A 14690-nucleotide genomic window follows, 5' to 3' on the forward strand; every position below is an offset into this window, starting at 1 on the left:
CTCATTCAAAGCTAGTAATGTTCAGGAAGAACATTTAGAAAACGTTGAATCCTTAATATATCAGTGCCTAGCCTTTATTCAAGGAAACCTTCTCTGGTATAAGTGGCATCTTTTTTTCTGGGCAGAATCTATAAGGGCAGTCCCATATTGCCAGAAGAAAGGTAAGAGACCAGAGTTTTGGACAGACAATTTTTTGCCACAGCATGCTACTGGACACAGAAGTTATAAGAAAAAGTTTACTGAGAAGAAAGACAACCAATAATAGATAAGTAAATATTAGGGTTTTACTAGCAGTCACAGACTGACCCTGATGAAGATGTTAATTCACTTTGGTGGTTATTTGAATAGGAAAAAGCCAGACTGAAAAAGAAAGAAAAGATAGCGCAAACAACGTAAGATATTTTCTGCTTTCTAAACACTGGCTAATCGTTCACCCAACTTTTTGCTAGATAAGAAAGTTCTAGTGGTGGCTATTTGTGAGATACTTAATGCAGTGAGACTTTTTTTTTTAATTATTTTTGCCCAGGAGACAAATGTGTAACCATATGATTTTTCCCCCTGCTATGTTAAAAATGCATTTATATTTTTTCAAGCACACCCCGATTAAAGAGGGCACATCTGTTTTAAGTCCTTCTTTATGAAAATTACTGAGCTTCCTCTGAAAGCTTATCTTTTAATTTCAAAATTCTTTGTAGCAATAACTTAGATAATAACCAACCATATTTCTGTCTTCTTTAGAAAAAAAGGGGAGAGAGAGAGAGAGAAAGAAAGAAAGAACCATTTTGAGCTTTGAACTCCCCCTCCCTCCCCTCTTTGGGTCTCCTTTGAAAAGGCCCCCCTCATTTGCGTTTAAAATGGATGTTTCATACTGGTTGATTAGTGTTAGTATGGGATACCAGCCGCTCTGAGCCCAAGGCTCAGCTTGAGATCTGCGGATTATTCATCAACTTCCCCGGCAGGGGGGACCGTTTCTCACTTTCACTGCACAGCAGCAAAGTGTTCAGCTTTGCTTTTTAAGATTTTTTTTCCCTTTTCACAAAGTTCCCCCCCCCCCTTCTTCCCTATGAAGGGGTTACTTGAGTGTACATAACACCAGATCACTTTTAATACCAAACCTCCCCCTCCCCGACCAGCTCGCTTGGTCTGAATAGCACATAATGGATTGGGACGTATTTACCATATGTCTGTCTGGTTACAACCATTGTTTAAGGCAAAGATCATTTAAATACGTAAATTGAGACTTGGAGAGGCACTCGATTTTATCATTATACTGTGGCCATATTATAGCATCTCTTTTTTTTCTTTTTCCCTAGGTCTCATTGATGTTTTGCTTCTCATATTAAGTTAGAAAAGATGTAGAGGACGTATGTTAGGATGTGTCTGTATTAACAATATTTCAGCAACATTTATCATCACTGCTGTTAGCTTTTTGAATACCAAGTCTAATCCAGCTCTGAACAGGCTTTTACAAAATTTTTATTTGACATCAGCTACCTGTGTATGTTTGTAATACTTCATTGTTATTATTAATCATACCTATTAAGATAATGCTTCAGAGCCAATGAAAAGGAGTTCTCCTTGTGCAAAACAAAAATAAATAGCAGACAATTTTGTGTGCCTGAAATCTAGCCCACTTTTGTGTCATCTGATCTCACAAAAGATGGGGTCTTTCAGTCCCATAAGCCATTATGGATACAGGAACACAACTGCAACATGAAGAGTTTTTCCAGACATTAGTGAGCATATATATTTTCCTTTGCTCCTTTGTCTCCAGCTGCCTAAAGGCATTCATCCTTCCTTGAACATAGTGACTACACACAAAATTATAATGTCTACAAAAAGGCAGAATTACTTTCTTTTAACTTTAGCCATCTAAAACAGGCGTGAACCTTGATGATTACTTTAAAAGAATCTATTGCTGATGGAAAGAAACCAACACCTGCAGAATGGGACCATCCTATCAATACTTGTGATGGGAAAGAATATCTTCTAGATATGGCATATACTGTCCCCACTGACGGAGTGCAGATAACTAGTTCGGATCAAACTCATAACTTTTAGATAGCAGAGACCGGGTGAGATGATTCACACTTACTAAGACACAGGATGATTTGGTGCAATACTCACAGTCATTAATTCTTCTTAAAATTAACAGCTACCACGAGCTGATTTTTCTCTTTTGTTTCCTGCTGTCATCCCTGAAAGCTGAAAAAAAGATTTATCTTCTTTGGTACTTTTAGTGAACTATATTTCTCCTTCGGGACATCTTTAATCTGCTTACAAGGAGGTTAGCAGGAGTAAGAGATGCAGCACAGCACTATGCAGACTTTTGAAAACAAGAACTTCTTTACACCCACGTGGGCACCCACAGTTCCCCCTTTCTAGTGAATGTAAACTAATGATCCATTTTCTCTCTTCATTACCTTATTTTTTCGGTTTTGAACCTATACCTCCTGGCTGAGTCTCTCACCATGAAACCACTGCATGTAAAAGTCAGATGTGTTATTTTAAAATACAAGTGGCCACAAACACTGCACATTGTGCCAACCTCAGGGCTGTGGATATGTGTCTGGCATGATCCTCCGGGAATTAGCATTTTGGTACTCCCTCTAGGTACTGCATTCCAGGAGGGCTCAGACAGGAGTTGTACCCAGCTGCTCAACCACCTATATCCAGAAGACAGAACTGTGAGGATCTGGAAACCAAGTGGTCAAAGAATGATTTTAGGCCTATCCAGGGTTAGACATATGCTAAAGAAATCATGCAGACTGAAGTTGAGTATTTAGGTGCCTAAATCTCTCTAAAACTTGTTTGGGGCACAGGAATGTTTATTCTGACAGCTGTTAATGATTCCTTACTCTTCTCAATTTTGTGTCTGCTGCAGCCATGGCCACAGCAGTATCTGAATGTCGTTCAGAATTGCCTCATGTGAATTCTGCCTCTTTCTTCTTTTTCCCAGGAGGAATCCATGTAATAACTACAAAAATTTAAATAGATACATAGATACATACACATATATGCATATGTATATGGACCAGTGAAGCTAGTAACCAAGATGCTTGACTCCTGCAGCCAGGAGATGGCTGTTTTCATCAGAGACATCAAAAGAAATATATGAAGGGAGTGGGGATGACAAAGAAGCTGATAAGTCAAAGGATATTGCAAAAGATGTTGCAAGAGATGGAAAGACATATTTTACATACCGTGCTGCATTACAAATGATGCAGTCCACATAAAATACTCTAGAGACAACTCAGCGAATATACTATGTGTCTAGATTTCTTAGAGCCACTTCAGCGGGATAGTGTAAATTGGCACAGCACCACTGACTTGAATTGATTTGGGCAAATAAATTGCAACAAAAGAGACACCAAAAGAAAACCTAATGAGCCCTCAGTCATTTTACTCAGTTGTGTCTAGAGGCATGGTGATACTTCAGAAGTATTGCTTACAAAGCATTAGTGATAGTGGTAAAGGCATTTGTACTAGACTCATTTAACATGTATCTGCCCAACTCAATTCAAGTCAACGAAGCCATGTACATAAGTACATCATCGCCTTGATGGGATTAATATATTATAATATTAAGTATATTTGATAGTACATCTATATTTGATACATGTGAGAGCAATGCAATGGGTAGCAACATGGATCAGAATTCAGTACAGAACAGATTTTAAATGCAACCGAGTTATTACATCTTCAAATTACTGTTACTGAGATCAGGATCTTTACTACCATATTGATCACTATGCTTTCTCACAGAAGTCCATGTGGAAATCCATTCAGCAGGATCATTTGCAACATGGTCCATCAGGCATTTGACATTTTAAAAGTTAACCAAAACAATTTTATAAAGTCATTGTCTGCAAATATTCCAAGGGAAGTGAGGGAAATGGTGACAGATGTTTTGCATATAGGTAGATACAAACTTTGTTTAATATAACATAAAATCTGTGAGAATTATTGCAAAATTAATTATTTGGGCTTTAAAATTGCAAAGTACCATTTAGCCTTTAAAGCATCTTCAAAATAAAGAAAATAATTCAGGTATTTATTGTTTTGCTTCAATTTACATTGGTGCTATAACAGATGACAAGAAATGATGACAAATAAGCTATTGTAACCCTTTGGGAGTTTATTAGGTCATTTGTGAGAGCGTTGAATAGAGTCATTTGTTGCCCTCAGGTGTTTGAGAGTCTCTTTACCCTTGGGAAAGGAATTTAACAAAGGAGTGTATTTCAAAGAAGGCACTCTGTGTTTTCCACCCTTTTTCTGAAGTGTTTTCAAACACACTCTAAGCTAAAAATTCTCAGAAGTGAGAAAAGGAGGTATATATCAGATGACCCCTGAAGCAGCTGACAATCCCAGGGAGCAGAAGATAGGGTCAGATTCTAGATGCTTGAATCCCAAATACATTTTCACCATGGGAGGCCCTGATTTATTTTTGCCCCACCCACTGGGTGCAAACTTTGAAATGCACAGTACAAAAGCATTGGACTAATGCCCTACTTGCATTTTTTTATTTGGCTGAAATGTGACATGTCTTATTTTTTGTCTGCTTCCAAAAACACTGGGCAGGTCCTTTGTTACAAAAAGACATGGCATCTGCCCTAATCTATATATCTTCTTAATTAAATAAAGGATTAGAATTTGTTTAGGCTATAATATAACAGATTGTCGGGCAATATCAATATAGCCATCATAATGAATCTGCTAAAAAACTTTAAGGAAAAAAATAACTACAGTTTTAATTATCTAGGTAGTTATCTGTTCCAAAAGCAATGGTCCATACAATCCCTCCAGTGGAAAGAAGGGTAAAAAGGAAGCTAAGCGGAAAGGAAAAATCAAAGTGAATCTGTGTATACTTTTTTTTTTTCTTTTTCACTTCCCTGAACAGTAGCAATGAAATTTAGCTCATGATTCCTATCTAAAATGCAAAGAGTAAGCAGTTTTAGCGTCGCCCATCTTGTATTTAGTTCAGGAGGTGCTATCAAGTAAATTCACTAGCTCATTATTTCTGCTTAATTAAGATACTTAGAGATGAAAATCTGTGGAAATTAAAAGGTTAGCAGTGACTGTGATGAAATAACAACACAGTGTAACCAAGTAGAGCAAATTTGCACTATGGAAGTCCTGAATGCAACAACAGCAGTTGATGAAGACTGGGTAATAAACAAGACTGTTGTTTTATTTTTCCTTGAAGGCTGTTGCTGATGGGTCCAAGGCAAGATTGATCATCTTTGTTTCAGGAAAAGCATCCTTCCTGTACAGATTTTGCTTAAAACAACTTTTATTTCTAGCGTCTATCAGAGAAGTGTCAGAGACAAATAAGGAAACCACAAGCTAAAAAAGTAGTGCAAAAATCTGATTCTGATTAGGGACCTGTCACAAGGACAGTAGTTAAGACTAGCATCACAGGTGTCTGGCTGAAATAGCGGCAAATGCACTCATGAGATTCATTGATTGGGCTAGGGATATGTAAAATGCTAAAAAGTAGAATTCAGCATGAATTTTTCTTCATTAATCATAAAGGATAAATCCTAAGAATTGGGTTTGTACTTCATTTCAAATTAATGCTGATCAATCTTCCAGCATCACTGCTCTATCCTTCACTCTCTGTTTGCCACTAGCAGTACAGAAAAACTACAAATGGCTCAGATATTTTTATATTTTGGTATTAGGATTGATTTGTATTTCTTGCTCTGTACAACCAGATGTTCTATTTGTCATTACAAGATCATAAGCCTGGGTTTGTGGGAACCATTAAACCACTGAAGTTTAGGAAAAATTTGTGTCCTTCTAAAAAAGTAACTTCTTTAAAAATGTACTTAGTGACTTCCAAGGGCTGGAAGCTGGTGCTTTTTATCTTACTGGGTGGCTGGAAGAATTCACTCTGTTTTTATAGTGTCTGCCAGTCTCCTTTCCATAGCACAGTGTCAGGCAGGAGTTAACCGTATGTTTGAGAATGAGAAAAACAGAAAAAGCAATGTGAAAGAGAACCTGTTTTCAAAACATCTTTCTGTGTTCTGGATGGGGTTTTGTTTCCCTTGACAGAAGTCTGAATGTAGTGGGCATTTCTGACCTACATTTTTGGGAGCTGACTATTGCCTGTCTGTGTGTACATAACACATAGCAAAACACTGTCTGTGTTCTCACTGCATGCTGGCGGGGAGGGATTTGTACATTCCCAACACCCTTCAGAGCTGGTTATGGAGATTCCCAGACCATCTCAGAGATGGTCCTGCAGATTTGGGTGCTGTATAATTCTGTCACTGAAAAGACCCACTTCAAGCAGTTTATAGCTACAGTAGAAACTAACTTTGCACCTGAGTTTAGCAACTAGGGTCTCCATGTAATAAAGATGTCTGGCTCTCGGCCAGAGTTACCCTGCACAGTAAATAAGACTCAGGAGGAGTCCCAAATAGCCAGCCTAACATCTGCACGCTGGACTTGAATCCCTCTGTCCTCTTCTTCATGTTTATAGATGTATGCAGGCTTGATTCAGTAAGGAAAGCTCTGCAGAGTAACAGTAGATCCCCCACCACATTGCCTGAAATGCATGCACTACCACATGCCATGGAGGAGGCTACAGTCCTGTTTTCCACCACTCTCAAAAATTGTTTCCTGGCCTTATTCAGGGCTTCAAGAGTGTCCTGTCATCCACTTAGACTCCACTTGAACCCTCTCTCAAGTGAATGGCCTCCAGCTCTTGTCTTCAAATAGTGGTGTCCATCCTTTTTGATACAAGTCATGTTGATTTTTCAAAGGCAGAGCTCATGCTTATGGCTCCTCTTCTCTCTCGCTTTCTCATTTCTTGACTGGACTCACTGTGCATTCAGTTCACAGGTAATTCATGAAAATAAGCCACTGCATGCTCGAAAGATGTCTAAGATGAAGAATGGCTGAGATTAGGCAGACCCTACGGGAATAATTCATGTAGCCCACATATCTTTTGTTTAGGCTGAATTTGAGAGCACACAGAAATTAGCTTGTCAGTAGGTAAATGTTCTGACTGTGACTGCTGCTTATTCCTGGCTGCTGCTCATTCCTGATTACTACATCTCTTACGGGCCTTTCCGCATCTTGCCCGTTCTGTCGTGGATGTAATCCGCAGACTGCATGCATCTGACTTGGAGAGACTTGTTTTCTCCTAAGCTGCCTCTTCGGTGCAAAGAACCCGATCAGTTTTGTCAAGACAGTTTTGTGCTGGGAAAGTACAAAAGAGTAACTTGGAGTGCCTGAGGAAATCTATAATCAAAAAGTTCAGTGCATATGAAATTAGGCACCTTCAGGAATAGGCAGCATCTCAGCAGGGGATTCCAGTATCAGTTTGGTATTCAAGTTCTGTATTGTACACTATAAGCACACAGAGTCTGTTCCTCCATGTACCTCAATGGAAATTTTGTCATGTAAGCAATTTAGGTAATTAAAATCCATGTGTTTATTTCTGGAGTGCTTAGAATAAATTAGGAGCTCTGCAGAAACCTGCCACTGTCCCACTAGATGAAGCCCTGCCTGCTGTTGTTTACCAAAATGACCCAACTGTTAAGGTAGGGAAATTTAAAATCAGTTGCTCACACTATCTACAGCAAAATTAGGTCAGTTGTGAGAGTTGATTCCCATCAGAGTCCAGATAATAACTCCTGCTAGTTCCCCTGTTATTGACATCTGTGTCAGTAATTCAAGCATACAAAAGAAAGAGTGAACTAATACAAAAACCAAACTAGCGATATAGTAAGCAGTAAAAAATGTATTCGCATCCTGAACTGAAATGCATCTTTGGTATCTGAAGTTACATCCATACTTTGGAAGCACCTAAAAAAAAGCCATTCTGGTGTGCAGCCTCCATTAACATGTTTACCGTACCTTTTGCTCCCTGTTCCTTAATAGTTCTGGTTTAGCATATTGCCTCACTTGTGTGCCCTGAGAGGAAGGTCTAGGCTGAAACATTTCATAATGAAACAATGCACTCATTTTTCTGTCTCATGCAGTCTTTGCATCACTTTGTTATGTGGTGCTCATTTTTAATTCATTTTACATGTAGGAGAAATCTCTTTCCATAGTGACAAATATGCTTCCTTTAAATATGTAGCAGTAGAGATTGAGCCCTATTAATTTTAACTTACTGTATTATATATCAGATCATCGTGATTGTTTAATTCTAAACGAGAGATGCTAAAATAAGATTTAAGGAAAAGGTTTAAAATTGAGACTAAGCCTTCATTATTTTGCTGTTCAATAATTTAAAATGACAGCCTTAAATATGGAGCAATACATTTAATTTCCAAGATACTTACTAGACTCCATCTGGAGTGAAGTTAAGTGATAAGACACCACTGAAATATTCATGTTGTCGTAGAGAGGGTGCAACACAAGATGACAAAAGTGACTTTAGGTCTTGACAATCAAATATAGGAGGAAAAGATAAGAAACTCTTATTAATGTCTTCAACATAATCTAGCAAAATTTCTGAAAACTATGAATCCTTGAAGAAGGTCTACAACTGCTGGCCAGGATCTTAAAGCATCCATCTGTATGGAATACCACAGAATTGAGGGTGGGTCAACAGAGGCTTAAATGTTCATTCATGTTTTAATATCATTGCAACACTGAATTCACAAGCACACTAACTAAATCCTGTTGCCTTTATAGGCAGCTTGTGATAGAGTCACTGAAACTGTGAAAACAGACATGTGTCTTTTCTTATGTAGGCTGCAATAATAACGTGCTTCCTATTTGCGCAAGTGCTATACGAAGTATACCTTTTATACCTGCTATATGAAGTACCCAAGAAAGCCAAGTTTTCAAGAGTGCAGCAGTCAGTCTTAAGAATTATATTTTATCTGGATCACTTACATGAATGAAGTAGTAGAATATGAGCAAATACTGCCACTTGTGGAAAGAAGTACATGTTTAAATGCAACATCCTTTGAAAAAGGTCAGGGAGCACCAAATGTTCGTATTTTATTTTCCTTGTAAATACAATAAAGACAGTTGCCTTCATGCAATAAAATGTTCAGATTAAATAAACTGCTATGGAAACAGAATACAGGGTGTGCAGTTTAGTTGATGCAGCTACCCAGGTGTAGAAGACATGTAGAAACGTGTTTGATACTTAGTTGTGCTCTTCCACTCCTTTCAGCCCTGCAGATCAGACTCTGGATTTGTAGAGAGCCAGGAGCAAAGTGCTTTTTTCTAATACCTTACTACTATACTGAGGAATTTACTCTGCACTTTTGTAACTAAGGATATCATGTGGATTTTTGTTCTTGGTTCTCATGAGAGTGTATTTGCCACATAACCAAGAACTTGAGCCATCTTTCAAAAAAAAATCTTGGAATAGTGTACTGAAATTGTTAATTCACTTGCTTAGATAGTCCTCTAGATCATGACTGTGGATCTGATATTGTGCACAAAGGAGTAGCCACACTGGCCTCTGTCTCTGTATTAGTGACACCAATACACAAATTCAGTGCTGTTGTCATGCATAAATGCTGTGCTCAAAGTCCACTCATTCTCATGCACAGTGCTGACAGAGGTTTCAATGAAAACATTTCAAAAATGATTTTGCAACTTAAGAAAACATACTTCAGCAATTACCATTTCCTTTACCATGAAACCAAATTCACTGTACATTACAGCTTTAAAGCTGAGATCTAAGGTTCAGATCAACTCTTTAATCCTGACTGTGGCTTCGGGTACTTCCTGATATTTATGAGAAATGCTCCAGGCTTGCAGCTGGGCTTTGAACAAAAAAATAATGAACTTCGTTGACTGTGAACAAAGTTCTACACTATTTTAAAGAAAGTTAAGCTGTGACATTTTTTAATCCAACACTAAATCACATAACCCAAATTCTCTGCATAATTCAGGAATGTTCAGAGCAACAGAAAGACAATTAGATCAAACCGGGTTGCTAAATGAGCTGAAATCAATCTATCTAAACTTGAGAATTCTTGCTAGTCTCTCTCCTGAAATACATCCCATTGCTTTTTGGAATAATACAATATTTTACTATAGAATACCTGAATCAAAATACTGTTTCAGTTCTATTCTAACATACTCCATACACTAATTCTCCTCCTTCTCTTATTAGTTAAAAAGTATTGATAACAAAGGATAGGACCATATCTTACAAAATTTCATACCTATTTATACAATAAGCTTTACAAAACTAATTATAGTATTAACTTCTGCAGGCCTTGTTCCCGTCTGTTTAATGTGACCTCTCCATTTAATATGGCCGTTTATTGAGAACTTCTGTCAAATCACTTCTTGCTCACTTCACTCAGGATTTGGATACAAATTAAATGTCAGCTAGGACTGATGTGAAATTGTAATGTGCAGAAATTAACAGAAAATAGAGTTAGGTTGATACAGCACAGGAAATTTTGGCAGGGAAATTATGGTTTGTAAATAAGAGGCCATTTTCTCTTCAGGAAAAGGGGGCTCAGGGCACAGTCTGACAAAACAGTGCTTGGAATGACCAGTGATAAATGCAGTGATTAGATACCCTGGTAAACAGGGAACACAACCAGTTTGCTTCTGTTGAAACAAAACATATTGTTGTCAAGGGGAACAGCACAGTCTTACACAGATTCCAAGAACAGAGTGATGTTTTGAGACAAGTTGCAAATAAGGCCTCAAACAAAAGAAGTAAGGATCTGAAGGAAAACCAGAAATTAGGGATGAAAAAAACAGACTAGAGAACAGCAGAGGAAATATAAAGTTGAAAAATATATTTTCCCTCTGCCTGAGAGAAAATGCTTGCACTATACCTGTTATGCAGTGAGTTGGGTATTATCTCCTTAGTAGCGGGTTTTTTTCCATAACATACCTTTTGCTTTCTGTTTTGGTATGTAAATACTAGTTTCCCTGCCCCCCATACTCTACCCAAGGTAGTAAGTAAACCAGGCTCCACTGTGTAGGCAGATCAGTTCCTCTGTCCCAAGCATACTTACAGTAAACTAAATGTGACATTAAAAACTTGCATTGGGAAGAAGCAAGGCTGTTAACTCATGAGATATTATTTTTGATAGCGAGTCTTTAAAACCTTGCTTCTCTCACTTTAGGAAAAAACTAATTAAGAATGTAAAACCACTGTGGTCCAGATTTGTGAATACTTAATACCTACCACAGGAACTTGAATTTTAAAGTTTATTTTTGAGCAATTCCCATTTGATTTTTTTTTTTAACAAATATTTAATAATATTCAGGAGCAACATGTTGGGCTTTTTAAAATCTAGCCTCATGTATGAATTGCTGAGTTCTGTTGTGAAGTGTTCCTTATTTTTTCTTGCTTCATCATAGCAGGCAATATTTTTTTATTCTGATATCTGGAGGTATTTGCCTTTTCCAGGCCTAGAACCAAAAGAGCTATTGACACCTGGACTTGGTGTTACAAGAAAGACGTGAAGGTAAGAGTTCAGCTTACATTGCTTGGAGTTTGCAATACATTTAAACATTACACTAAAGGTACTGAAGTGAGCATTTTCTTCACTGTGTGGATTTGAATCACTTATTTACCATTCAGAATCCCAAAGTGCTACTAACTACACAAGTTAGCAGCTGTCTGGTAGTACAGTTCCTGCTCTTACCTCCTCAGGCATCTTTTTCCTGTTTATACTTGTACATCAAATGGGCCTTTGGAAAAATCCCTGATTTTCTTTTGTTCTGTTTTCTTTGTTCTGTTTCCATGCAGTCTTTTCCCCTTTGGAGATGACATGTATGGGAAATGGCTTATTGTAGCAACAGGAGACAGTAGGCAAAAACAATTGCATCATGGGTAAAACAAACATCAAAGCAAAGTACAAGCCAAGTAGCTGTGAAAAAATTATTTCACGTGATATTTCTACATGTTGAAGTCCAGCATTGGTAGATTTTTTGGTAACACAGAAAAAATAAAATGCAAACAGTTACCATTTTCAAAATCTTGTTTTTCTCAGTGTTTCTGAGAAACCAGCCAGGACTAAGGATGTGATGCACCTGTTGCAGTTGGTGCCTTGCCATTTCCACACTCCCTCTGACTGTGAAAATTCATTAAGCCTACCTGTGGAGTCACAGTTTTAACTGGGTTTGAATTGCTAAAAAAAAAAAAAAGCAAGTCTGAAAGACTGTGAAAACAAAATTGGAACCTATCTTTCATTAAGTACTAATTAACTGTCTGACAACCCACGTATAAAAATGAGAGTGCTTATTGTTGATGCTTATTTTCACTTTATAAGGAATTGCTGTAGTTAGGCCAGCCTGATTCAGTACTTTTAACAACTCCCATCTAAAGATAATTAAGTTCTGCAGTGAAATGTAAGGAATTTGGCATAAAAAAATAAACATTAAGTACAGCAGATACTTTAAATGAATAAACAAACATAACTATTTCCAACACACACATTCTGCTTTCTCGTGATTTACATAATGTAAATGACTTTGACAACATCTTTACATTCTGTTTATCTTTAAATACTGCTGAGCCAAGAAAATCTGCATATTGTGTTTCTGCAGCTTTAACCCTCTGACCCACTGGAGAGTTCTGCAGGCTACAGAGCAATAAAAGTTGCCACTGTGGGTGAAGAGCCCATGGCAAACAGCAATCAGTGCTCTTAAAAGCACTGAACATGCCCCATCTAAGTGTACGTATTGAGTTTGTTAAATATTTATCCGAATTTATATGTGAATAGTAAAAACCACATGCTAAAAGTACTTCAGCTATCTTTAAGCAGCAATATCCACACTTTCATAGTTTGAAAGCTCTTCTTTTTAACTTGTAAAAGAGAATCTGGCTTCCTAAGTGGGTTGCTACACTGACATTATTAAGTACAACAAAACTGGCTTTAGGGACAAACTGACAATCTAAATCAAACAAAAGGAGATATTTGTGTTATTTATGTTAAGTATTAATGTTAACAGTGTCACCCATTTCTACCTGGAATAACAGAGAACAAGGAAAAGGAACCTTGTCCTCCATACACTGCAGGTACTTGAAAAATTGTAAATGACCCCATGAGATCAGAGTGGTCTTTTATAAAGGTAAGTTTTTAGTTAGATAATATTATCTCTTGTCCCTTGAAGTTGGTCTCCAGGTGCATCACAGCCATCTAATCTTTAAGCAAAGGCACATTTAAAAACAACAGAAACATGCACTTGAGCCTTGGTGCTGTCTAGACATCCTGTCTTTCCACAGAAGCGGGGAAAAGCTTGCTATGGGGTTGATTCCCACTTAAGGCCACTTAATTCCAAGTCAAAAGATTTGCTAGCTCTGTTGTGAAGTATCTAAGATACAAGCTGTGATTCTCTGTAGCAATCATAAAAATTGAAACAGCCTTGGTACTTAGAAAAAGGCGCCTTTTTTTTCCTTCTATTTGATTGCTAGCCTGCTGAAGAACTACCTCAACAGAAGGGTGGCTGCTTACGAGTTCTGAACTGTTGATGCTTAGTCGGATTGCCAAGTCATTCCTGCCAACAGTTTCCACGCTATGCACGTTGTGCCCATGGCCAACAACTTCTGCCCGTATTCTGCACACCTCTGGAAAAGAGCAAGAAGTTTAAGCAGCACCGTTGCGGATGCTGCTGACGAATGCAGCCCTTCACTGAAACAACTTCGGGGTTTGATTTCTTGTTTTATTGCTCCACCTTCTGGTTAACTCACGTTTCAAGCAAGAAACGGCACGAAGAGGAAATAATTCCTAGCGGTAAAACTCCCCTCTCCCACAGGTGGCCAGCATCAGTCAGGGGCCCGGTTTTGCCCGCGGCCGCCGCCGCAGTGAGGCGGCGGGGGTGGCGGTGCCCGAGGGGCCTGCTCCTGAGGGGGCGCCGAGCGCCCGCTCCACGGGCCGCCGGGGCTGACGGGGTCGGGGGGGGGGGGGGGAGGGGAGAGGACGGGACCCCCCGAACCTCGCCCCGCGGAGAACTGCGCGTCAGCGTCACCGGGTGAAAGGCCCAGCCACAGCCCCGTCTGCCGCCCCGAGCAGCAGGGGGTGAGCACTGACGGCGGGCGGGCGGGCAGGCCGCTCCGACCGCCTTCGGCTCCGCCCGCCGCCCTTCGGGTCTCTTCGGCAGCGCTCGGGCCTCAGGAGCCAATCGGGGCGGAGCGTGCGTTCCCGCCTTGCACCCACAGCGCGTGCCGCCCAGGAGGTGCGCGCCTGCGCGCGGCGCGGTGGGCCTGAGGGGCGGGGTCGGTCGGTCGGTCTGTCCGTCAGTCCGTCGGTCGGTCGGTCGGTTCTTGTGGCCGAGGGACCGGCCTGCGGGCACCGTCGGCTGCGAGAGTGGCTGTTGGCCTTAGCGGGAACAAAGTCGTGTGGCGTCGTGAAGAGGACGGCCTGTTGCGTGTGGCTGGGGCGGTAGGAGAGGCCTTTGGCGGCCCCGGGGGCAGGCTGAGGTAACGCCGAGGGCTCGGCCCGGCTGGCGGGGGGGGGGGGGGGGGGAGGGACACGCTGAGCCCACGCGGAGAGGAAGGGTCGCGGAGGGCGCGGGCGGACGGACAGACGGCCAGGTCTCTGGGGCTGGTTTGCATCATCAGGGAGCTGACCAGGCGGTAAGGGTTGGCATGTGCTTTGGGTGAAGCCTGCGCTGCTCCTAGGGCAACGTTAAAGATTAGGCTGCGTTGGGTCTCAAGTGTAACTTGCAAGTAACGTGAGTAGGCCCTGAGTTAATGCTTGGCTGAGGTTGCAGATCCTGTCCTGCTCTCCAAT

The sequence above is a fragment of the Accipiter gentilis genome, chromosome 7 (assembly GCF_929443795.1).
Source record: "Accipiter gentilis chromosome 7, bAccGen1.1, whole genome shotgun sequence".
NCBI classification, from domain to species: Eukaryota; Metazoa; Chordata; class Aves; order Accipitriformes; family Accipitridae; genus Astur; species Astur gentilis.